This window comes from Hyperolius riggenbachi, chromosome 1, assembly GCF_040937935.1.
Source record: "Hyperolius riggenbachi isolate aHypRig1 chromosome 1, aHypRig1.pri, whole genome shotgun sequence".
Taxonomy (NCBI): Eukaryota; Metazoa; Chordata; class Amphibia; order Anura; family Hyperoliidae; genus Hyperolius; species Hyperolius riggenbachi.
Window position 1 is genome coordinate 286,913,417 of NC_090646.1, and position 27,149 is coordinate 286,940,565.

Genomic DNA, 27,149 nt, shown 5'->3' on the forward strand with positions numbered 1-27,149 from the left:
CAGGGTAGTTCTAATTGAACCATGCAACCTAAAAATTATTTTAATAATCATCATGGCGTTGAATGAGGCCCCAGATGTAATACTGACACTACAGAAATATGGATGCATCCTGTTACAATAAGGATAGTTAGAGGTCAGCAAGGCCTGCCTTTAAGCACCATTAAACAACACAGTCAGTTGGCACCAGGAGAAATTAAAGTTTTTATTGATCAAAAGCCTTGAAATATCCCACATACGTTGATCGCTATCTGCACTACTTACAAAAATAAATGACTAAGTAAAAACTGAATTGTTGAAATTGTAGTTGAAAGTCTAATGGCTGCATGTGGGGTGCCAAGTGATCCTCTCTTCTATAAGGATTTTTCATATTACTGAGGGATGTTCAGCACAGACTGAAATGCATGGGAATATTTATCTCCTGGTTATTCATGGATGAAGAATTCATATAATAAGCAGACAGAAAAAAACAGGTAATGGAATAGCATTATACCTTTGCTAGTCTGATTTGTAATGTAGAAGCTTAGATAAATTGGGTATGAAGAAAATGTGTACCACTGCCCGGATAGTAGGTATGAATAAGTGTTCGGAGATATGTTGATGGTAGCCAGATGTAAATGACACACATTGTCAGCACTACCTGAAACTGTTGGACCTATATATAAAGAAGAGAAAAGCGAAATAAATTATAACGTTTTTGTTCTTTACTTTTCAACATGTGAACCACTCTTTTAACATCCAATCTATAAAAGGCAATTAGAATTATTATGGTGGTGATCAGTGCTTTGATTGCCATACTGTAATTCTCTGAAAGTATCAATCAGATGCTCCATTGTAATGATGATCTGCACATGTACATAAGTTAACTAAACAGGACCAAGAGATCACTCTGCAGGAAGTACTAAGGTCAAAACCATGAATACATGTGTTTATTTACAGAAATGTTATATACCTATATATAGAACAACATGCATGCAGTCAGGGCTGGATTTACCATAAGGCACATGCCCACAGGCGCCTGATGATGAATAGGTGGCTTGCTCCCCTCCCTGAGCGCCTCCCTCCCTCCTTCCCTATGCAGAGTCCCAAGAGGAGTGTTAAACAAGAAGCAACTCACCCAGATCTCTGCATACCGCTGATGAGATCTCCCATTAGTCAGGGTTGCCTCTAGCTACTTAATACTGAGGGTACCTCTGGCTACTTAATGCTAAGGGAAACCTGTAGCTAACTATGACTGGCAAGTGAAGTAAGGGAGAAGTGACCAGGCCAGCCAGCACACTTGCGGTGCAGTTCGGTGGAGGTTTGTAGGTTCATGGAGGGCAGAGTCTAGGGTGCCAGGACATCTGTGCCTGTAGGCTCCTGTGATGTAAATCTGGGCCTGCATGCAGTCACACAATCAAAAAACACACGATGCACCACAGATTCCAGAAGACCAAGCCTAACTAACTATCTCTAGCAGATAGATACAAGGCAATATACAGGTGCATAGTTCATGCAATATGCACAATTCATGCAAGAGCAGATTAACGTAAACAGCAGACAAACGAATGATCAGGTGTGCAAGAGTCAAAACCAGAAGATCAGATAGTATAACAGATCGATAGTAGGAAGTCAATAACAGTAGCATGGAGCAAGATAAAGGAGGCAAGGCACAAGAACTTGGAACAGGATCAAGGAATGATGATCAGAATCACAAGGGCTACAAGCAGAATGATCTAGCAGTTCATAAATGGTAGAAGCAGCCTTATATATGCTGCACATTGGTCAGGTGTCTGTTCCATCTGCAGGTGAGCCATAGAGCTGGAGTGTTCCCAATATGAGAAGAGATATCTGCTGGTGGACAGTGGAAGTCCATGCACAATTTCATCAGTGCTACCACCAGCGGGATACTAAAGGCAGAGGTCATGACATCCATTGTTTTAAATTGAATAAGAGATCACAAGCTGCGACTAACACTAAGTGGCAATACATGGCCCATTGACTTGCTTCTTGTTACGATTGCTCGTGCTTACCTCGCCTCGTTCCTGCTCTGGCTCTCCTGCAATGGCAGCGGAGTGTAACACTCACTCGGGTCCCACGCAGCTCCGCTCTGTCTTCTCCGCATGGCGGAGGACACTGACCTGACATGCTTCTGGGTTCAGCATCCTCTGTTGCTAGGAGTGCGCGCCTCTGCTGCCCTTATATTGCAGTGGCCATAGGCGGTACTGCACCCTTCCTAATTGAGAGGCGGGGTATTTAAACCCTGCACGCTCACACTTCATTGCTTTTGCACCCCTGGTCATCAGCCACAGTGTTCTGTCACCGTTCGCCCTTCCCTTTCCTGGATCTCTTCCCTATTGGCTTTCCCTCGATCAGGATCTCCCTTCCAGGACACCCCTTTGGCTTATCCCTGCACTCCCTGTCAGACTCCTGTCTGCCATCCATCTATCCCTGTTTCTCAGCCTGCACTTCCTGGCCTGCCTTCCCATGCCTATCCCTGATCCCTGTCAGTCTCCCTGCCTCATTACCTGTCCTGCAGCTTCCCAGGGATTTCCTTAAAGGAATTCTATCAAACTTCCACTATTTCTGTAAGCATTATAAATCAATTTGCCAACAACAGTAAGAATGATCAAAGCATATATGTTTGCTGTGCAGCTTCTTCTGTCTTTATTTAACTTACTGTCTGTGTCCCCTGAGAAAACTGACGGCGACGGGGAATTGGGGCAGTTCATTATTCAAGAGGGGGATCCTCTTGCTGCGTACAGCCATGCTTTATTCTATTGTGATGCTCCTCACACAGCAGAGTGACTTATGCAGCACACGATCGGCTCATAAAGTTACTGAGGAGCCCCCGTCGCCATCAGTTTTCTCAGGGGACACAGACAGTAAGTTAAATAAAGACAGAAGAAGCTGCACAGCAAAAATATATGCTTTGATCATTCTTACTGTTGTTGGCAAATTGATTTAAAATGCTTACAGAAATAGTGAAAGTTTGATAGAATTCCTTTAAGCCTGCAAGTTCCCTCCAGGAGCTTTCCAGTCACCTGCAGCTTCCCTGGGTTTCCCTAAGCCTACCAGTTCCCTCCAGGAGCTCACCAGTCACCTGCAGCTTCCCTGGGGATTCCCTCTGCCTGATAGTTCCCTCCAGGAACTCTCCCAGTCGCCTGCAGCATCCCAGGGTTTCCTTAATCTGCCTGTTCCCTTCTTGGTTCCTAGCCTGTCAACTCCCTTCCCAAATATTACCCCTGACGGCCAGTATCTCCGGGACTTACCCTGTCCCTCAGTACTCCTCCTGGGATCCTAGCTGTCCGCTTCTTACCCGAGATTCCCCTGTCCGCTGTCTCCTGGGAACCATACAGCCAGCTCCCTTCCTGGGTTTTTCCCTGCCAGCCAGTCCCTTCCTGGGATCCCTAAGGTTAGGCCTATCTGTCCTGCAAGCCTGTCCAAGCCCGATAGCTTATGGTGCACTCTGCTCGAACCCCCTTCTAAACCGTCAGGTACTCTCTGTTCTTTGCGTCACTGGTGCGGTAGTCCTAGGGGCAGGGCAAGATTTGTACTCTTTACCACCCAAGGCCACTGTCACCAGCCGCCCCCCTTCAGTATACGCAGCGAGATTACCCCTCCCTCCAGTATAGGTAGCCACATGACCCCTCCCCCTTCCCTCTAGTATAGGTAGCCTGATGACCCCCCCCACCAGTGTAGGTAGCCAGATGACCCCTCCTCCCTTTCAATCCAGTATAGGTAGCCAGCTGACTCTCTTAATCCCTCCTTTTCCCACCAACACCCCCTTTTCAGTATAGGTATCCAGCTTGCGTTCAAAACGCAGCATCCATCAGTGTCACTCATTTCTCCTCTCATCTCCAGTGCAGAAGCTTCTTCTTCCTTTCCGTCTCCAATGCTGCCCAAGTCCATAGCCGCCGGCCACAATGCAAACATGCACAGAGAACAGTACTGCGGTCAGACGCTCACCTGATCTCCATGCATGGCAGCATTTACAAGCTTGCAAATGCTGCACCGGTTTAGCCTGCTGCTTTGGTGCCCTAGCTCCTGTGGTGCCCTAGGCCATGGCCTAAGTGGCCTTGCCCTAAATCCGGCCTTGCCTAGGGGTAGTGACCTTCGAGCAACAGGCAGCAAAGTAGTCCGCCAGCCACTAGGGGTGACCGTCCATCATCCCTTGCAGGGTGCTCTGGTGAAGACCCGTGCTCATTTAGACCCCACGCCCTGGGGCTGCTCACCCCTTGATACCAGTGTCCGGATCAACAGAACCCCGATGGTTCACAAGAATCCTGACACTTCTGTGGCAAACTGGTGGTGATCATGGGGTTTTTGAAGCAAACACCAAATGTTTTCCAATGTTGTTGTTCGCTATGTTTATAGTGTGAATGCTATCTTGCAACCTATGAAGTGGGTTGTAGGCTGCTTGCCACTCCATAAACATGGGGATGGTGGATTTTTTCTGAGATTGGTGATCATATAAACGTGGTGATGATGTTGAAAAGTGGTGATTGCCACTTTTATAAATCTGGGGATCTGAAAAGGGCCTTTAGGGCTCAGACACAATATAAGTGCTTTTTTGAGCGATTGCAATTGATTAGCGCCTTCTGAGCGCTTATTAAATATTGCTCTCATTCACTTTATTTAAAATTGTGGTAAAAATTGCCACGATTGTGAACACTTAAAACATACGCGATCAACGCATTTTTTTACGTGATTTTTACCGTGATTTTAATGAACGTGAATGGGAGCGATTTTTTAAAGTCACAAAGCTCTAATCAACCGCAAGCGCTCAGAAAAGCACTTATAGTGTGTCTGAGCCCTTACTTCTGCAGAAATAATGATACTTTTCCAGGAAATAGCCATATCCACCCTCTTTACAAAGAGAGCTCACTGAGGGCAGCACAGAGGAAGTTGAAGTTAGAAAGTCACAGCCTATAATTATAGTCAAATACATTGTCAGATCATCAGGATATGTAGCATAGAAAGACAAAGGGGGGAATAAAGTGCAGGAATATGAGGTGCTTAACTTGTTAGCAGAAATGGAATTTTGCAGAGGATTACCAACTTCTTGCAAAGAAACCCCCAGAATAGGGAAACTGTTCAAAACAAGAATGAAATCACAAGCTTCTCAAACCAAACACTATCTGGTTTATGAAGGGTGAAGCTAATCAGCTTTTTGCCTTTTAAAGGGACCCTGAGCTCTCCGTAAAATGGCACTATGGACCAGACGCGTATCTGGAAGGGTGCAGGCATGGCACGTGCCCCAGGCGACCTCCTTCTTCAAACAACAGGGGGGCGCAGTGCTGCTGACAGCATTCCTGAATCTAAGGGAGTAACAATCATCCAGCAGCCTGGCTGTCTCAGTCTTTGTCATATATCTACATTAGAAGCTATTGAGAAGTGAGCTCCAAACTTTTTCCTCTCTCCCTACCACAGATCATGTCTCAGTCCCCTGAGATAGCAGCAGATGCTTTTGGTCTGGAGGTTAAATGATCTCCCATTCATTTTCCTCTCTGTCATTTACACATTCCTCATCCTTATCTCATTGTTCTGTTTACTTACTTTTATTTATGACACCCTCTGCACTTTAACCATTCCCCTGCTGGAATATCTGTGGCCAGTTTTAACTACTTCTCTCTTGCACAGTGTACCTCAATAGTTAAAATGCATTATATTTCTAGCTCAGTATATATCTACTGATATTTAATCGGTTGTCAGACTTTTATTATGTTATAATCGTCGCTGCAAATGTTTCATTGCTTTCATTCATATGAGAGTGGTGGCTGCCATATTTATTTCCTTTTAACCTCCTCGGCGTTCTATTGAGATCGCCAGGGAGGCTGCGGGAGGGTTTTTTTTTAATTAAAAAAAAACTATTTCATGCAGCCAACTGAAAGTTGGCTGCATGAAAGCCCACTAGAGGGCGCTCCGGAGGCGTTCTTCCGATCGCCTCCGGCGCCCATAATAAACAAGGAAGGCCGCAATGAGCGGCCTTCCTTGTTTTGCTTAGATCGTCGCCATGGCGACGAGCGGAGTGACGTCATGGACGTCAGCCGACGTCCTGACGTCAGCCGCCTCCGATCCAGCCCTTAGCGCTGGCCGGAACTTTTTGTTCCGGCTGCGCAAGGCTCAGGCGGCTAGGGGGGCCCTCTTTCGCCGCTGCTCGCGGCGAATCGCCGCAGAGCGGCGGCGATCAGGCAGCACACGCGGCTGGCAAAGTGCCGGCTGCGTGTGCTGCACTTTATTTGATAAAAATCGGCCCAGCAGGGCCTGAGCGGCAGCCTCCGGCGGTGATGGACGAGCTGAGCTCGTCCATACCGCTCAGGAGGTTAAACAATACCATTTGCATGGAAATTGTGCTGATCTTTCCGGTCACTATGGTCTAAATCATACACCTGAAACAAGCATGCAGCTAATCTTGTCAGATGTGTCATAGACTTTGATCTGCATGCTTGTTCGGGGTCTATGGCTTAGGCAGGAATCACACTTGTCTTTCAGTTTTCAGCTTGCCTTTTCTGCGTACTTTTTCTGCACACCAAGTGTGTTTTAATGCATGAAAACGCACGTGTTTTTTCACAGCAGCTGATGTAATTGATAGAGAAAACTGACAAAATGTGCAGAGTCAGGATGCAGAATGTCAGTTTTTTTTTCTGCGTACGAACAGCATAATAAGTGTGTACTAGCCCATTGATTAACATGAGTTCTTAGTTTTTCTGTGCAAAAAACGCGCACGAAAACAGTCAAGTGTGTTCCCTGCCTCAAAGTTTTATTGTCAAATATCAATAATCACTATGTAAAAATAAGAGCAATAAAAACAGTCATACCGCCTGTAGTATCAGTAATTAGTAGCATAAGTACATTTGCATAGGTAAAGAGCTCCCAATAACACTAGTATATACTTGTTGAGAAAAATCACCATGGGGTGCTCAATAAAGAGCTACCTCCAGGGATTGAACCCGGGCTCAGTATATTCCCATAGATAAGTGATTATAGTACCAAGTGACAGATGTCATAATAAAAAGTGAAATCAAACATTGTGTCATCAATATGATGCAATAAAGGTAACCAGATGCAATATGATAAAAAAATACAAAGTGCAGAAAAACCCGTGAGGCTGTAACATTCATAACAAGATTCATCTGCCCGGGGTCCTCTCTCTTCCCTACCTGCCTGTTGCCAGCGCCTATCCGGATACGTATATTTCCTCTCCCTCACTTGTCCTACTTGTGTAGTATTCAGTATCATAGTCACAGTCTCTTGTTATTAATGTTACAGCCTCACAGGTTTTTCTGCACTTTGTATTTTTTTATATTGCATCTGGTTATCTTTATTGCATCATATTGATAACACAATGTTTGATTTTACTTTTTGTTGTTAACAAGTATATACTAGTGTTATTGGGCGCTCTTTACCTATGCAAATGTAGTTATGCTACTAATTACTGATACTACAGGCTGTTTTAATTGCTTTTATTTTTCTATAGTGATTATTGATATTTGACAATAAAACTTTGAATACTTTTGAATAATTTTTATGTGTGGTGCTGTTCTTAAGGGCCTAGTCCTCTATTGTTTGCAAATATTTCTACATCGGTCCTAGCACACACAATAGATAGTGTTGCTGAGATACTGCTATTGAGCCACTGTGTCCCTTTAAAGAGACACTGAAGCGTAAAAAAAAATATGATATAGTGAATTGTATACTATGAATAATTACTAGAAGATTAGCAGCAAAGAAAATATTCTCATACTTTTATTTTCAGGTATATAGTGTTTTTTCTAACATTGCATCATTCTATAATATGTGAAGATTACACAACACTCAGCATTCAAAATGAGTCTTTCAGAGCAGTCTGTGAAGTAATGACCTCTCCTCTAGCAGAGGAAAAGTAAACAGTTCAATTACAGTTGAGATAATAAAAGTCAGATAACAGCCCTCTCCACGACTAACTTAGTCGGAGAGCTTAATGGCTTGTTTGCATAGAGATAACAACTGGAGTTTCTCAACTCTTCCTGTACTGGACACAATTACACTGATGTATCTGATCTTAATGTTTTATTTCTTAGCTGTGCTACACATACAAATCATAATATCATCATTTTTTTTCGCTTCAGTGTCTCTTTAATAACCGTAAGGCCACCATTATTCTCCCTCCCACCCATAGCATCTGCAGTTACCATTCACCTATTGCATGTGCAGTTACCACCCCTTCAGTGACAAAACATGTGCAGGCTCCATTTTCACCCCATAACATAAGCAGCCACCATTCCCTCCCCCATAACATTTGGACCACCATTTCCCTCTCACAAAAAATACACAGCCACCATATTTTTAAGCCCCATACACACACTCAACAGCAGTCTTCTAGGCTCTCACAACTTTTCTTGTGAAACACCTAAAAAAATATATTTTGCTATTGTTTAAGCAGCTGATAAGACTGATAAGACGTCAATCCAAATGTTGAATTTGATCATTTCATTTCGGCCATCACCCCCAACCCCCCCCCCCCCCCACCCACGCCACCCCGTGCTCACGCAGAAAACATTACTCACATCTGTCTTACTCCATAGTCATCCCATGTGGCATGCAAGAGCAGGAAGGAAGTGAGTGACAGGGGCTGGTTGCACAAAGAGGAAGGTTTTTGGACCCAGTGCCAGATGAGGTAAGAGCCTTTTTGAACCACTGAATTAATGCATTGCAACTAAATGAATGCAGCTGCAATATACAAATACATTGCATTAATGCCATAGTCTTCATCATTTGGAAAGCCACTCAGCAATGCAGCAGTGGTTCATCTATAGCTAGAAGGTAACAGTAAACATTGTAAAGAGAGTATCTATTATATTTAATAAAGTTCTAATGAAAGTAGAGAAAGAACTTTCCTCGTTACCCAGGTCCAATGACTTTATTTCAAAGATTAAATGATAGATGAGTTGTACGAAGGCCCAGAGAACTACCATTTAGCTTTATGGACATTAATAGAAAATTGCTACCAATAAGAGATACAATTTGAGGAGTATGCAATAGTAAAATTGTGAAGCACATTATTAAAAAGAAGAATGAGCAAGATAAATTTAATTTGTAACAGAGTATGCAAGTGATGCTCTTATTGTATTTCAGAAAGGCAGATATGGATTTCTATTGCTTTGAAATAATTTAACCAAGGCAGCTGAAATACAGAAAAACATGCTGACCTAAGTTTAGAAATTAAGCTTTAAAGAGACTCTGTAACAAAATGTTGAGCCTTATTTCTTCTATCCTATAAGTTCCTATGCCTGTTCTAATGTGGTCTGTCTTACTGCAGCATTTTCTAGTTGCACTGTCTCTGTAATAAATCTTATCTTCTTTCCTCTGTCGGCTCTGTCAGGCTGAGGCTGGAATGTGTGGAATGTGCAGCACTGCTTGTCATTGGCAGAAACTTTACACACCCTCTCCAAGCTCTGCATGAGTCACACAGTAAGCTTTTCTCAGCGTATCATACTCTGGTTAGAAGCCAAGTCATTTGTTTGTAAACACTGCCTAAAACTGTTAATTACAAGCCAGGATTGCAGCAGGGAGTGGCAGAAACAGCACAGAGGGGCCCAGGAGAACATAATGAAGAGAATGGTATGCTTTTTATTGTAAGAAATTTAGAGTACAGATTCTCTTTAAAGAATATTGGTAGCAGGAGACATACGGTGCTGCTTCAAGATTTGTAAACCCTTTCGAATCTCCATTTTGTACCTAAAAATGACTTAAAAGTGATCCCTTTTTCATGCAAGTACTGAAGGTAGCCATAAATCAGGCGACATGGAGGCCGATCAACCATCTAATTCAATTATTATAATTAAATAAAAATTGGTGCTGCCAAGTGCATGCCCGACCGACAATGCGACCAATTTCAGGACGACATTGGTCGCATTAGTCAGTTGTGCATGCTGCAAGATGTTGGGCCGAGTTGCTCGATAAGATGCACGGTGGTAACGGCGTGCAATTTCATGACAATCAACGAATTCGACAAAACCCCTGGTGTGGTCCCCCTAATGTTAAGTGTCCCCCCCGGTGCCCCGTGCATGTTATACATTACCTGCCCTTGGCCTCCGCTTGTCCTTTGCTGCTCTGGGTGCATTCTGCTCTACATACACATGTGCCCCATGTAGTTCATGAGTATGACATCAGATGTCATACATGCAGCCACGTTACTAGGCAACCACGTGGCGCATGTGTATGAGGAATAGAGTGCACCCAGAGCCAGCGGGGACAAGCAGAGGTTGTGGACAGGTAATATATATTGTGCACTGAGCACAGGGGGGGACACTTAACATTAAGGGGAAACCCTTCAGGGCAGCGAGGTGGTCGGATGCAGCGCCACAAGGCCAATTCCGGATTAATTTCAGCATTACATTTTCCAGGGATCAACCTGCGGTATATGGGCAGCCGACAGATCTCTCTCTAATCAGATTCGATTAGAGAGAGATTTGCCTCTTGGTCGAATCTGCCCATCATCGCTAGATGTATGGCCACCTTAAAACTAGATGTGAGCCCAACTCCACAAATGAATCTAAAACATCATGCCTGTTCATTTATTTATTAAGAAAAAAAGCCGGCTGGTGGAGGGATGTGCGAGGTGGAGGCAGCGCCTTGATATGCTGAGGAGCGTGACCTGACCCGCCCCCGCACCAGGAAGTAATGAGAGTGGAGCCGCATGTGATGCGGCGGCGGCGTTTTTAACCAGCACACTGGCTGGTATCCTGTGGAGAAGCCCAGACACAGTGTGAGCAGGTCTGGTTACCGGACTGATGAGAAGGAGGAAGAGACTTTGAGGTTTAGGGTGGATTGCTTGCCGGATGATGGACTGATTCAGACGGATGCAGCATAGAGGTGGTGAGCCTGCAAATATCAGCATATTGGTGATCATCAAAAATGTACTGCAGCAGACTGTGTATGTAGCCTGGTGCGATTGGTCAGAAGATCCGCATTATATGTCAAGTGCTGCAAGCTGATATATATTGATGGTCATATGAAATAGATAGCAGAAGACTGTGTATGTATCCTGGTGCGATTGGCCAGAAGATTTGCTTTATATGACAGGTGTTGCAAACTGATACACACCGGTATTAGTCGGCATTTTAAATTAATAGCAGCAGACTGTGCGTATAGCCTGGTGCGATTGTCCAGAAGATTTGCTTTATATAACAATTGCTGCAAGCTGATACATATTGGTGATTGTCTGAAATTGATAGCAGAAGACTGTGTATGGTATGTACCCTGGTGGGATTGGCCAGAAGTTTTTGCCCTAAACAATACATGCTGCAAATAGCTACATTTTGGTGGTCGCAAGGAACTGGTAACAGCAGATTGTGTATGTATCCTGATGTGATTGACCAGAAGTTTTTGTAATCATGCCACGTGGGAAACAGAAGGGGAAGACTAACAGCTGTTCACAAACAGGGGACATTAGAGGTTTCTTGGAGGTGAAATCTAAAAAATCTGATGGAAACGGAGAAAGAATGGTGGAGACTCCTAGTAAATCACCTGGGGAAGATGGTGGATCTGGGAATAAGTGTGTATCTACCAAAAGCCCTGCAAGGAAGTGGAAAACTCTGTCTGACGCTGAGATAGAAGAAGAAGAGGAAAGTTGGAGAGATCGAGTGAGGTCTCTTCCAACTTTATCTGATATGGAAAGTTTGATTAAACTTTTAGAAAAATCGTTCCGTATGGAAATGTTGGAGATTTAAAATGAGGTGATGAATATTGGTCATAGAGTAACAGCTGTGGAGGTTAGGGCAGAAAAGGTGGAACAAATTGTGTCTGAAGTTTCTTCCCAGATTAATCTGCATAATAAAAAGTTTGAGAAAATGTGTCCCAACTGGATGATTATAAGAATCGAAATCGAAGACAGAATATCAGAATAAAAGTAGTATCTGAGAATGTCAAAGCAGCTTATTTGAAAGAGTCCGTACAGATTTTTCATATTCTTTTGAATAGTGACAGACCTATTGAGATTGAGAGAGTGCATAGGTCACTGGGTCCTAAAAAGACTGTTCCTAAGAAACCAAGAGATGTGATTTTCAGACTCTTACATCTGGCTGATAAGGATGAAATTATGTTTAAAGCTAGGGAAAAGGGTTCAATTGATTTTGATGGAAGCTTAATTGATTTATATCCGGATTCATCTTGGAGAACGTTAGCGATCAGAAGAACAGTGAAACCTTTGTTGGAGGAATTAAGGAAAGCAGGAGCAAAATATAAGTGGTGGTTCCCTTTTAGTCTCAATGCAACTTTGAATGGAAAATCTACAGTTTTGAAATCTAAGGATGATGTAAAAAAATTCTGTAAAACTTTGGGGATACCATTAGTAGATTTTGAGGATTGGAGAAGTGCTGGCTTTAATGTAACCTTTTCTCAGCAGGATAAATGGGAGAAGAAAAAAAAGTGTAGAATTATAAAGAGTGTGAATAAGAGTATGGTTAATTAGAAACTAAGATTTCCTGGTGGGATGGGGGGGGGGGGGGTAAAGAGAATGGGATTCTCTGGTGGGGGTGTCTTGAGTGGACAATCGGGTTGTTTTTTCTTTTGTGTTATTTATTTTATTTCTTTTGATGTTGTGTTATTTTTTTTCTTTTTTCCCTACCTTCTAGCCTCCTATAAGCAAGTAAGGGAATATGTGTTAGATGTCTCAGAAGGGTGGCACTTTGAGGATTACCTCTTATAATGTTAAAGAGACTCCGTAACAAAAATTGCATCCTGTTTTTTATCATCCTACAAGTTCCAAAAGCTATTCTAATGTGTTCTGGCTTACTGCAGCACTTTGTACTATCACAGTCTCTGTAATAAATCAACTTATCTCTCTCTTGTCAGACTTGTCAGGCCTGTGTCTGGAAGGCTGCCAAGTTCTTCAGTGTTGTGGTTCTGCTATGAACTCCCCCTTCCAGGCCCCTCTCTGCAAACTGCCTGTGTGATATTTAGATTAGTGCAGCTTCTCTCTGTTCTATTATCTTTTACAAGCTGGATAAATCCTCCTCTGAGCTGGCTGGGCTTTCACATACTGAGGAATTACATACAGGCACAGCTGTCTGCACTCTGCAGGAAGAAATAGCCTGACACTTCAGTACATGAGAGATGCAGGGGGAAAGAAACACACAAATGATCTCTTGAGATTCAAAAGAATGGCTGTATACAGCCTGCTTGTGTATGGATGTATTTTTCTATGTGTGGACATACTGTACATCAATCTACTTCCTGCTTTGGTGGCCATTTTGTTTGTTTATAAACAAACTTTTTAAAACTGTTTTTAACCACTTTTAATGCGGCGAGGAGCGGCGAAATTGTGACAGAGGGTAATAGGAGATGTCCCCTAACGCACTGGTATGTTTACTTTTGTGCGATTTTAACAATACAGATTCTCTTTAAGGGTCTTGGTTCTCCAGTGAAGAGGGGAAAATTGTGGATGGAGATGCATAGACTTAAACCACAGATCCTTTTTTTTTTTTTTTGCAGGAAACTCATTTTTGTGGGGAAAAGATGCCTGGCATGCCCTTGTCCATATTTGATAGATGGTATTTCTCAAATTCTCCAATTAAAAAAGCTAAAGGGGTTGCAATAGCAGTGAGTAAGTCATGTCCGTTTGTATTCGTGGATAAAAAGCGTGATGAGATGGGTAAATTTATTTTTTTGAAGGGTCAATTAATGGGCCAAGTGTATACTTTTGTTAATATATACACACCTAATGAATCACAGGCCACTTTCTTTAGATTGGTGTTTGAACAACTTGAGGGGTTCAGGGAGGGATGTATGGTTTTTGGAGGAGATTGTAATTGGGTCTCTGAGCCTAAAATGGATGTGTCATCGGGTTCTAGGAGTATTTCGGCAGTAGCTAATAAATCTATTAAAAAGATTTTTCAGGATGTCCATCTTATAGATTTGTGGAGAGCACTTTTTCCTTCTGTGAAGGACTATTCATTTTTTTCAAATGTACACAAAATATATACAAGTATAGATATAATGTTTTTGGATCAATATTTTCTGGATAGGGTAAAAGGGGCAGGAATAGGGAATATAACTATTTCAGATCATGCCCCTGTGTGGTTAGATTTGGATTCGATGGTTAGGAATAGGCGTGACTGGCATTGGAGACTCAATTGCAATCTTCTAGATGATATAGAAGTTAAAGATAAGATAAAAAAAAAACATTGGTGGAGTATTTTGAGGATAATGATTTGGATGGTATGGACAAGGGCATAGTATGGTCCGTCCATAAGGCAGTGGTAAGGGGGGTCCTTATTTCCATGGGAGCCAAGAAAAAGAAAGAATATAATGGTAAAATTACAGAATTGTTATTGGAAATAGAAAATTTGGAATTAGCGCATAAGGGGTCATTAGATCAGAAGGCCCTAGATGATTTTAATAGTGCAAGAAATAAATTGTCAGAATTATTGGAGGGCAGACTGAGGGAGAAAAATAGAATTTATTCTGCCAAATGGTTTGAACATGGTAATAAGAGTGGGAAATGGTTGGCAAGGGCATTAAAAGGACAAAGGAAAAGTGTGTATATTCCTAAGATTAAGGATAATTGGGGGAGGGGGGGGGGGGGGGGTTCTGAGCTGCAGGCACACAAAATAGCGAATATTTTGAAAGAATATTATTCTTCATTGTATGATCTTCCAAAAATTGGATCTAAGGATTTTGATAAGGGGATGTGGACATATTTCGAGAAATCTGGAATGGTCAAAATATCACAGGAAAATAGAGATATAATGGAAAAAGAGATAAGTGAGGAGGAGGTGTTAGCTATGTTAAAGGCTATGAAGGTGGGTAAGTCACCAGGTCCCGATGGTTTTTCAAAGCAGTATTTTACCAATTTCAGTGAGGTATTAGTGCCTCCTATATGTAGATTCTTTAATTCCCTTAAAGAGGGTAAAGTAGTGCCCAGGGATGTGTAGAAGCCCATATACCAGTTATACATAAGAGTGGAAAAGATCCGACTTTATGTCAAAGTTACAGGCCTATATCATTATTGAACTTAGATAGAAAAAATTTTGCCAAAATTTTAGTTGAGAGAATCAAGCCATGGTTGGGATTTGTAGTTAAGGACGATCAGGTAGGTTTTGTGCCAGGGAGGGAAGGGAGGTATAATGTAGCATAGGCGATGGCATTATTTAAGTGGTCTCTGATGAAGGAGGTTCCTATGATGCTTTTATCGACTGATGCGGAGAAGGCATTCGACAGGGTGAATTGGGATTTTATTATGTCTGCTTTAAAATATGTTGGATTAGGAGAGAACATGTTGAAATGGGTGGGTGCACTTTATTCGGGCCCAATTGCAAGGGTTAGAGTGAATGGAGCCCTGTCAGGTGCCTTCTCCTTGTCGAATGGAACGAGACAGGGTTGCCCCTTGCCACCAGTTATTTTTATTTTAACCTTGGAAGTTTTTTTGTGCACAGTTATAAGGTCTGGGAATATAACATGAGGTTAGAGCTGGAGATGTGGAGCATAAGATATCGGCTTTTGAAGATGATATTTTGTTTTATATTTCGGAGCCTCTGGTATCTCTGACAAATTTGGTTAAGGAAATTGAGAGATATGGTATTTTTTCAAATTTTAAGATTAATATGAATAAATTGGAAGCACCGAATGTGTCACTGACACCAGGAGTTTTGAATTTGGTAGAAAGTAATTTTTCATTTCCTTTTAGAAAAGAGGCAATTAAATATTTGGGAATAGTGTTACCTAGTGATTTGTCGAAGTTATACTCTTTGAATTATCTTCCATTATTAGGTTCAATTAAAAAAGATTTGGAGTGATGGAGTGGAAAAGGTTTTTCATGGTTTGGGTGTATAGATATTGTTAAAATGAATATTTTGCCTAGGCTGGTGTATTGCATGTTCATGATTCCAATTTGTGTGCCTGCAGATTTTTTCAGGTCTCTTAAATCAATCCTTATCAGGTTCGTTTGGCAGAAGAAGCCACTTTATTATAGAGCTTGTGTAATGGTAAGACTTTTGGATTGGATGTATGGGGGTGTAGGTAAGAGGTGGGTAGATATTGAAAAGGAATTGGTTGAATTGGATTTGGCAGTTTTTTGGCTCCCGGGGAGATTTAGAGATCTACCAAGATGGACACCCTTGTGGATTAAAAATGTATTTAAGGTGTGGGATGTTGTTAATAAAAAGGGGGTTGGTCTGTGGGAATTTCCTTGATGACTCCTTTAGGGGGATTCTCCTTTTTTTCTGCCAGGGAAAGAAAATGTTTTTTTTTTTTTGGATCGTGGGGTGAGAGGGGAGGTGTAATCTTAAGACATATTATGAATAATGGAGAAATTAAAACTTTAGTCCGGTTGCATGAGGAATATGGAGAATTTTCATTTGATTTTTGGAGATATACTCAATTGAAACACTTTTTGGCGGAGAAGGGGAGAAATCTTTCCATTTTTTCTGAATTATCAGAATTTGAGAAATTATTTGTGAAGGAGGCTCCTCCCATGCATCTGGTATAATTTTTATATAAAGAGTTGAATAAATTGAGGGAGGGAGAATTTCCTAAATATCTAAGTAGATGGGAGGAGGATGCTGGCATCTGTTTAGATGATGGGTTGAAAGTTAAAATATGTATTTTGGCCCATGCTTCATCAGTTAGTTCTAGAATAAAGGAAATTAACTTTAAATTATTGACTAGATGGTATAGAACACCGGATAAGCTGGCTACAATGTTCCAGGGGGTGAGTGATAGATGTTGGAGGGGGTGTGAAGCAAAGGGGTCTTTAATGCATTTAGTGTGGGAGTGCCCAGTAATATTAGATTTTTGGAAGGGTGTGTTGGATTGTACTAAGGAATTATGGGAAGATTGTGGAGATTGGGACCCAGTAAAGGTATTGCTGCATGGAACAGCTATGTATATTGGTAAATATAAGAGATCTTTTGTTCCCCAGCTCCTGATTGCAGCTAAAAGTTGAATCCCAGTTAAGTGGAGATGCCAAGGTTCTCCAACCCTGAAAAAATGGGTTGAGAGGGTTAATATGGTGAAGAGTATGGAGAATCAGATTGCTTTGCAGCAGGATAGATTGGAAGCATTTAATGTTAAATGGGGAAAATGTAGTGAATTTCAAGATACTAAGGAGTATGGAGATATGGTAGAGATGTAGGGGAAGGAGCTTCCTGTAATTAAAAATGATTATAATTTTTTTTTAGTACTTTGAATGGTAATTAGCGGAGGGGATCTTTAAAGAAGAAATTCTAATAATGTTCATATTTTTTTTTGAGATTGTTGATTTAGAGATTGGGGAGAATAGAGGGGGGGGTTTCTTTATGGGTTTTGTTTATTTTGTATTTTGTAATTTTGAAAATTGGAGAAGAGAATATGATGATACCGTGTTTCCCCGAAAATAAGACCCTGTCTTATATTATTTTGTCCTTCAGAAGATGTGCTAGGGCTTATTTTCAGGGAGGTCTTACATTCCGGGGGGTAGCCAGATCTCCCATTAGTATATAGCCAGATTCCTCCTGGCTATAGCTAAATCCCTATTGTATAGCAATTGTACCGGTATATACCGGTATTCTCCTTATATAAGGATTAGTGCCAGGGACATAGCCGGCGCTGGGGACCTGCTCCCTGACACCCCCCCCCCCGCCCTCCCGCCCGTTTGCCCGCTCGCTTGCCCGCTCGCTTGCCCGCTTTACCTCCTAAGTTCTATGTTCCCAGTCCCCTCCATTAAGGAAGTCCGGATCCCCTGCTGCTTTTGCTCCGCATAATTCACACTGCAGATTAGCGGTAAAGGCAGCTGATGTAGTCTGGTAAGCGCTGCCCTGAACAGGAAGTTATCTCTGTTTACTTCCTGTACAGGGCGGAGCTGTTCCAGGACTACATGGCTGACGTCACCGCTGATCTGCAGTGTGAATTATGCGGAGCAAAAGCAGCAGGGGATCCGGACTTCCTTAATGGAGGGGACTGGGAGCATAGAACTTAGGAGGTAAAGCGGGCAAGCGAGCGGGCAAGCGAGCGGGCAAACGGGCGGGGAGGGGGTGTCAGGGAGCAGGTCCCCAGCGCCGGCTATGTCCCTGGCACTAGGCCTTATATAAGGAGGATGGCTTATATTTCGAGCATACTCGAAATATAAGCTAGGTCTTATTTTCAGAGTAGGTCTTAAATTCGGGGAAAGACGGTATGTTGTATTGGAATTGATATGAGAGCTGGAAATATTCTTACTTCTTCAATAAATTATATATATATATATATTTTGGAAAATTTAAGATACTTACCTAAAGGAAATTTTCCTTTCCTGGTGCAATTCCATGGCAGCATACTATGGGTGATAGCCCCGCCTATTAACCCTATTGGACATGTTAACTATAAAGTGTTTGAGGAAGCATAGACCACCATTCTTGTAACTATCGTCCTCCCAACTGGGTGGGTTCGCATGCTGCCATGGAATTGCACCAGGAAAGGAAAATTTCCTTTAGGTAAGTATCTTAAATTTTCCAAATTCCCTGGTGCTTCCATGGCAGCATACTATGGGATTTAACTATCCAAGACATTGCAGAAGGGAGGGAATAACATACCATTTATTAAACAGCAGTAGCAGTACTAATTATAGAACGACCCACAGCAACTGATGACAGTACAGACGGGTCCACTCTGTAGTGGTCTATGAAAGTATTACTAGACTTCCAGCCTGCGGCCTTACAGATTGAGGCCAGAGATACTCCCGCTAACGAGGCCCAGGAGGATGCTATTCCTCTGGTTGAGTGGGCCGCAGTATGTTGAGGAGGTGCAAGTCCTTTAGACTTATAGGCATTACATATAGTTTTCTGGATCCAAGCAGCAATAGTCCTAGTAGCAGCCTCTTTACCCTTTCTGAAACCCACAGGGACAAGAAGTATACGCTGAGAACGTCTAAATGGCTGTGACAGCTGCAAGTATTGTTTCAAAAGGGAGACTATATCAAGTGGGTGAGGCGTAGCAGGATTTCCTTTCTCAAAGAAAGCTGGAAGAGTCCATTCATTATCTAGGTGGAAAGCAGTGACTACTTCTGAAAGGAACTCTAAAACTGGTCTCAGGACTACCCTATCATGGTAAAACAAAATGTAAGGGTCAACAGCTCCCAAAGCATTAAGCTCCGATACCCTTCTTGTGGACGTAATCGCCAGCAGAAAGGCCAATTTGTATGTTATATTAGTGAAGGAGCAGTTTTCCAGAGGATAGAAAGGAGCAGCACTCAAATAGTCCAGAACTATTGGCAGATCCCACTTCGGGTAAAAGTTCCTCTTGGAAAGCTTTAATTTTAATGCGGCTTTCAGAAACTGTTTGACTACAGGATTCAATGCCCATTTTTCTCCCGAGAGAGAGGAGAGTGCCGTTACTTGTAATTTTAGGGTATTAAAACTTAAACCCATCTCCAATCCGGCCTGAAGAAAGTCTAATACGTTAGATACTGAGGCTGATAAAGGATCAAAGTTAAGTCTTGAGGCAAAATCTACAAACTTCTCCCAAACTCTTCTATAAACCGTGTTTGTAGAAGGTTTCCTGGCTTTTAATAAAGTGTCCACCACTGCATGCGAATAACCTAGGTTCGCAAACCTTTGCCCCTCAACATCCATGCCGCTAGATGAAGCTTGTCTGGATTCGGATGAAGAAGTTCCCCTTGAGACAGTAGAGTGGCTGAGGTGTTGAGGAATAGTGGTTGGCATTGGGCTAACTGTAACAGAAGAGGGAACCAGAGTCTGTTTGGCCAGTAAGGTAAGACTGCCAGTACTGTTGCTTCTTCCCACATCACTTTGCGTAGAAAGCGAAAGATTAGAGGAACAGGAGGGAAGGCATATAGAAGGACAGGAGGCCAAGGTTGGGATAATGCATCCGTAGCAAGAGCTTGTGGAGACGGAAAACAGGAGAAGAACTGCGGAAGTTTGTTGTTGTATTCCGAGGCAAAAAGGTCTATTTGTGGGATTCCAAAGGTTTGAGTTATCAAATGAAAAGATTTCTGATTGAGCGACCACTCGTTGTTGTCTATAGTGTTTCTGGATAGGAAATCCGCCTTCTGATTGAACTGGCCCGGAATATGTACAGCTTTGAGAAGAAGAAGATTCTTTTCTGCCCAGTCTAATAATCGGGTCGACTCTAGAGATAGTACTTGACTGTGTGTTCCGCCTTGATTCTGAATGTAGGCTACTGTAGTCGAGTTGTCGGCTCTTATGCAAACTGCTGTCCCACGTAGAAGATGAGTTAAAGCTTTGAGACCTAGGCGGGCTGCCCTCAATTCTAAGAAGTTCGAACTTCTTAACACAGGCCGAGACGGCCAACGAGCTTGAACCACTTGGTCTTGACACCATGCTCCCCAACCGAACAGACTGGCGTCTGTGGTAACATAGATCCAATCTACTGGGAGAAGAGAAAACCCGTTCTGCAGATGCTCTATCTGTGTCCACCAGAGGAGAGAAGACTTCATTTGCGGCAGCATCTTTATCGATTGGTCCATATCCTTCTTGTTCCATTGAAGAAGAAAAGGGAGTTGAAATCCTCTCATATGGCATGTGCCCAACGTATCATGGGAATTGTCGCGGCCAAGGTTCCCAACAGCTGAAGGCACTGTCTGGCCGACAGAAAGGAGCTTGAGTAAGCTTTTTTGACCCAGTGCAGAATTGTTGGAATCTTTGCTGGCGGTAACGAAACAGTGTTGTTGACTGTGTTGAAATATGCTCCCAAATAGGTCATGGCTCTGGTAGGTATCAGTTGACTTTTCTGAGTATTGATTATCCACCCCAAGTCTTGGAGAAGTAGTAAGGCAGACTTTGTCTCTGAGAAAAGATTTTCCTTGGACCGTGATAGTATTAGTATGTCGTCCAGGTAGTGGTAAATTCGTATTCCTTTCTGTCTGAGAAGGGCTATCGGGGCTTGTAGTACCTTGGAAAACGTCCTTGGGGAGGTTGAAAGACCAAATGGGAGAGCTACAAACTGTAGGTGCAGATTTTGAAGTGCAAATCTCAGATATTGATGACATTGAGGGTGGATTGGAATGTGAAAGTACGCGTCTTTCAGATCTATAGAGACCATGAAATCGTTCGGTTGGACTGACAGGATTATTGATTGTAGCGATTCCTTCTTGAACTTTGGCAACCAAATGTGCTCGTTTAGTCTTTTTAGGTCTATTACAGGCCTCCATCCTCCGGACTTCTTTCTCACTAAAAAGAGAGGAGAATAAACGCCCTTGCCTCTTTGTAAGGGTGGGACTTCCTGAACCGCATTCTGTAGAATCAGTTGGTTGATATATTGGGTTAGACATAATCTTTTTTCCTTCGAGGAAGGGAGACGTGTGGGAAGAAAGATGTTTCCAGGCACAGTCTTGAATTCCCACTTGTGGCCATTTTTTATAGTCGTCAAGACCCAGGAGTTTGAAACCCTGTCCGCCCACACTCGAGCAAAGGAACTTTGCCTCGCACCGACAGGTGGAGTGTGGGCGGACAGGGCCTCAAAAAGACTTCCCCTGAGCCTGCCGACCAGACGAGGAAGACTTTGTTGTTTTAGGTAAAGAAGACTGAGCGCCCTGCCATCTTCTTTGGTACTCCTTTCCAGGTTTATATGATCTAATATTTTTATACTTCTGGAACTGAGGTTTTTGTACAAAGCATTGTTTCCTAGTTCGTCTGTCTTGCGGGATGTCACCTGATCTTCCACCTGTTTTTCTGGAAATTGCCGAGTCTAACTGTTCACCAAAAAGAGCTTTGCCGTTGTAGGGAATCTTCACCCATGTCTGTTTTGAGTTAGAATCAGCATTCCATGGTCGTAAACCAAAGGGCTCTTCTTGCAGTGACCGTGCCCAGCATTGCTCTAGAGGAGGCTCGAACCCCATCAATGGCCGCCTCTCCCACAAAGTCTGCAGCGATTTTTAGGTCTTCTAAGGCTGAAACAACCTGATCAATCTCCGCTCCTGACTTAACGGCTTCCTCTATGTTATTGGTCCAAATCTTCATGGCCCGGGACAAGGATGTAAGAGCAATTGATGTTTTGCAAGCAGCACCCGCAGACAAGTATGTTTTCCTTAGTTCACTTTCCATCTTGCGATCCAAAGGTTCTTTAAACGCCACAGAGTCCTCCAATGGGAGAGTTACATGTTTAGCTAAATTCGCCACAGACGCATCCACTGTTGGTGCTGAATGTAACGAGTGTGCATCAGAGTTTCGAAGAGGATAAAGTTTTGCCCATCTGTTAGTAAATGACCCTTTTCCATCCACCTTTTTCCATTCTTCATCCATTACTCCTTTAATCTCTTTCATGAGCGGAAATGCAGGACCCACTTTGGACAGTTGAGGATAATATTTCTCAATTTCCAAAGACTCTTCCTCCGGATCAGTCCACTGTATCGATTCTTTTATTGCTTTTATTAAAGGTTCAATTAATGAAAATTGGAAGGTGACCGGTTCCTCCGATTCTGAATTGGAGTCTTCTGACAACTGTGCTTCCAATGGCATAGTCACAGCCGAAGTGCCAGCAGCATGGGAAGTAGATGGATCAAGAGCCGGTGTTGAGGTGGGCAATGAAGAATTGGTCGAAACTTGAGCCGCTATCTCTTCTCTTACTGCTTGTCTAATGAGCTGAAGAACTCTAGAAGAATCTTCAGAAGAATTAGTAGTATTTTCTTCCAGACATCTCTCACATACTATTTTCCCTGGCATCGCTCTTCTGCCGCACATCCAGCAATCAGAAGATCGCGGCCTGGGTGGAGATTGTCTTCTTGGAGGAGGAGTTGGTGAACGTCTGTCTGATCTAGATCTTGATCTATAATAAGACTGTGGAGTAGCTTGGCGAGATTTTGAGCGGCTTTTCCTGGTAGAATGGTATGAAGAATTTGAACGATAATTTTCCGATGGCTTTTGAGATCGATGATCACTTGAAGTCTTTTTAGGTCTAGAAGGGCTAAGAAGAATACTAATTAGTATCCATGAAGCCAATGACCCTCCTTTTTTTTTTACATATAGCTCACAAAAATACCTTCGAGCATCCTTCCGATCTTTTGTGCCACCCATCACGGGAAATGTATGCTGCAATGCATAAAAAAGAGAAGAGGAAAAATAAAGATGGGTTAGAACAGGAAAGATGTATGTAATATACTTTTTTTTTTTTTTAAATACTTAGAAATATAAAAGAAAAAATTCCTGTACCTAAATAAAGCTGTGCGCAGCGAAAAAACCAAAAATTTCCTCACTGCAGGCTTTCCTCCTAACAGCCCGACAGGAGCTTCAGAAAAAAGCACCTATCAGGCTCAATGCGGCTCCTTAAATAGAGCTGGAGCGTCCGAGCATGCTCAGACGCTCCTTGCCCACAAGCAAGATGGCCGCCGCCATCCGAGAAGGGGCGGAAGGGGAGGCACAGAGGCAAAAGATACAAAATTAGCATAGCCTCGCGCGCGAGGACGCCATGGCGTCTCTGCATAGCGTCCACCGCATACTTCCCTATGCCTCCTCCGCAACTCAGCCCAGGGCAGCCCAGGTAAAGGCACTCTATGATCCCGGAGCCCAGGCGAACCAGACGCACAAGCGCCAGGGGGAACAGCAAGAAAGAGACCTACAAAAGGAAAAAGGTAAAAGAAAAAGAAAGATTTTTATGCGCAGCATGGCACTAAAGTTTGTATTTAACAGACATAATATCCAGGATCGGTACCGGCCCTCACTGTAGTGCATTTAGCACTCACTGGAGTCCTCCACAGGGAAAGGGATAAACCCTGTAGGATGGCTGGAGAGGAATAAATGTCCATAGGGAAGGGAGGACAAAATAAAAAAGAATGGTGGTCTATGCTTCCTCAAACACTTTATAGTTAACATGTCCAATAGGGTTAATAGGCGGGGCTATCACCCATAGTATGCTGCCATGGAAGCACCAGGGAAATATATATATATATATATATATATATATATATATATATATATATATATATATATATATATATATATATATATATATATATATATATATAAGAAAAAAATATAGAAAGTTACATATTTCTCAGTGGAAATAGTACGCAATCCTTAGCGTACAACTGTCACTAAATGTTTCTGATAACCGCCGCTCAGTCCTGCACATTGGCCTAAATAATTTTTAGACTATGTTTCCTTACAGAATGGCTTCAGCCCAGGGATGCTGATGAGTTTCTTTGCATGAATTGCCCACTTCAGGTCCTCCCACAACATTTCTGTAGGATAACGCTGAGGCCTTTGACCACTATCAAACATTAAATTTTGTCTGCTTTTTTTTTTTTTTTTTTTTTGAGATAACAACAAAAACAAACCCAAGTCACAAAAGGCTCAAGACATAAGTAACATATACTGTAAGAAATTACACTAAGATTAGATAGACATTTATACCACTCAAAATAATAATAGGAAAAAGGCCTAACAATTAGAGATTAATCATACAGAAAGTACCATATGAGTATAGAATGCATACGAATCTGCGTAAATCTTGTACAGTTACATTAATATCCAGATTTGGAACCACTGAGTCAAAAGACTCAACCCAAACACCCATATACCATCTCAAACCTGTTCAGTTGATATTTGGTTTGATATGTTTATTTGTATAACTGAAGGCTCAGGCTTAAATGTTGTTAGCTACTAGTAGTTAGTCGACGGACTTACTGTGTTTGCGTTTGCTGTCATGGTGCATGACCCAGTTTTTCCAGATCATCACTTTAGGGATGCATAGCTTTACATTTTCCTACAGAATTTGCTGGTATAATTCAGAATTCTTGGTTCCATCAATGATGGCAAGCTGCACTGTTTCTGAGACATCAAAGGAGGTTCAAAGCATAATGGTGAAATCTCCATGTATCACAGATGAGATAATGACCTTATGCTGGAATACATAGTATGTCTGTAGGCATAAATAACGCACTTCATTCAGTTCAAAAAGATCACTGACATAACCCCACTAAGTGCATAAATAGTCCAGCAGAGTTACATCATTTGAGTACCAGAGCTCAAAATAAGTAGACCTTGGAAGCTGCATTGCTTCAGTGGAGCATTGCGGTCAAGATTCTTCCAGCAAGACTGTAAGATTCATTGTAAAAAAAATACCTTAAATACAGAAGCTATAGGAGAAGGTTGTACATGTAGTATCGGGCCCTCTGGTTGTGAAGGTCTCATATCTTCAAGTAAGCAAAAATTACAACACAGCAGCAGATAAAATAATTGCACAAGCAACTGCAGGACCTTTAGATAGCTAGGGCACACGTATGCAATTAGCAAGTCATTGGCTGAACAAGAGCAATGTAAAAAGACATTGGAATAGGCAGTAGTGGAATCTCCCATATTCATTGTGGAAAAAAAGAATAGTTTAAACACAGAAGGAGGAAGAGAAATGTTTGCTGGCAGTAGAAGGTCTCTAGGTAGCAAGATCTGATGTGTTCAATTTGAAGTAAAAAGCTGGTTTGATCTATCACCATGTTGAATGGACCTTATAGGGATATCTGTATTAATGTCATTGTTATATTACCTAGTTAAGAATAATCCATACTTTAAGCTCTGGAAGGACCCCACTTTATAATAATTAGACATGCTATGATGTGATGATATGTACGGTATTATGCAGAACATAGCAGCCATATTGTATCGCATGGAGGCCATATGGTTCATTTTATATTTTGTGTCACATGAGTATGGTTGAAGGGAGCTGCTACCTTGAGTTGGTATTCAGTCCTCTGGAAGTTGGAAGCTGCTAATTGGATCTCCTGTAGTACATTTGCATCTGAGGGTGAACAATAGCAGTCAGGTCTTCACCTTTGATCTGCTGTCTCAGATGTGACTGTCTGTGTCTGGGTACAGGTAATTACATAACAACATTGCTTTGAACTCTGTGTACATGTAAACAGCTACCTGTTGGCCAAAATACAATCTGACTAATTGAGTCTGCTAAGTTCAAAGTGGACAGGAAAGCCTTGGAATTTACATATGACAGGAGGAAGCCTCACTCCACAATCTTTTGATGTACAGTGGCTTGCAAAAGTATTCGGCCCCCTTGAAGTTTTCCACATTTTGTCACATTACTGCCACAAACATGAATCAATTTTATTGGAATTCCACGTGAAAGACCAATACAAAGTGGTGTACATGTGAGAAGTGGAACGAAAATCATACATGATTCCAAACATTTTTTACAAATCAATAACTGCAAAGTGGGGTGTGCGTAATTATTCAGCCCCCTGAGTCAATACTTTGTAGAACCACATTTTGCTGCAATTACAGCTGCCAGTCTTTTAGGGTATGTCTCTACCAGCTCTGCACATCTAGAGACTGAAATCCTTGCCCATTATTCTTTGCAAAACAGCTTCAGCTCAGTCAGATTAGATGGACAGCATTTGTGAACAGCAGTTTTCAGATCTTGCCACAGATTCTCGATTGGATTTAGATCTGGACTTTGACTGGGCCATTCTAACACATGGATATGTTTTGTTTTAATACATTCCAGTGTTGCCCTGGCTTTATGTTTAGGTTCGTTGTCCTGCTGGAGGGTGAACCTCCGCCCCAGTCTCAAGTCTTTTGCAGACTCCAAGAGGTTTTCTTCCAAGATTGCCCTGTATTTGGCTCCATCCATCTTTCTATCAACTTTGGCCAGCTTCCCTGTCCCTGCTAAAAAGAAGCACCCCCAGAGCATGATACTGCCACCACCATATTTGACAGTTGGGATGGTGTGTTCTGAGTGATGTGCAGTGTTAGTTTTCTGCCACACATAGCGTTTTGCATTTTGGCCAAAAAAGTTCCATTTTGGTCTCATCCGACCAGAGCACCTTCTTCCACATGTTTGCTGTGTCCCCCACATGGCTTGTGGCAAACTGCAAACGAGACTTCTTATGCTTTTCTGTTAACAATGGCTTTCTTCTTGTCACTCTTCCATAAGAGCCAACTTTGTGCAGTGCACAACTAATAGTTGTCCTATGGTGAGATTCCCCCACCTGAGCTGTAGATCTCTGCAGCTCGTCCAGAGTCACCATGGGCCTCTTGACTGCATTTCTGATTAGCGCTCTCCTTGTTCGGCCAGTGAGTTTAGGTGGACGGCCTTGTCTTGGTAGGTTTACAGTTGTGCCATACTCCTTCCATTTCTGAATAATCACTTAAACAGTGCTCCGTGGGATGTTCAAGGCTTTGGAAATCTTTTTGTAGCCTAAGCCTGCTTTAAATTTCTCAATAACTTTATCACTGACCTGTCTGGTGTGTTCT

General features: G+C 42.4%; 1 long non-coding RNA gene across 1 annotated transcript in view; it reads right to left on the bottom strand.

Annotated features, from left to right (window-relative positions):
* Positions 1–232: 232 nt before the first annotated feature.
* Positions 233–27,149, bottom strand: part of LOC137507543 (uncharacterized) — a 256,824-nt gene continuing 229,907 nt past the window's right edge. Inside the window, exon 3 of the long non-coding RNA XR_011020477.1 lies at positions 233–652. This is a non-coding gene — a long non-coding RNA (uncharacterized lncRNA). The remainder of the gene's footprint in view (positions 653–27,149) is intronic.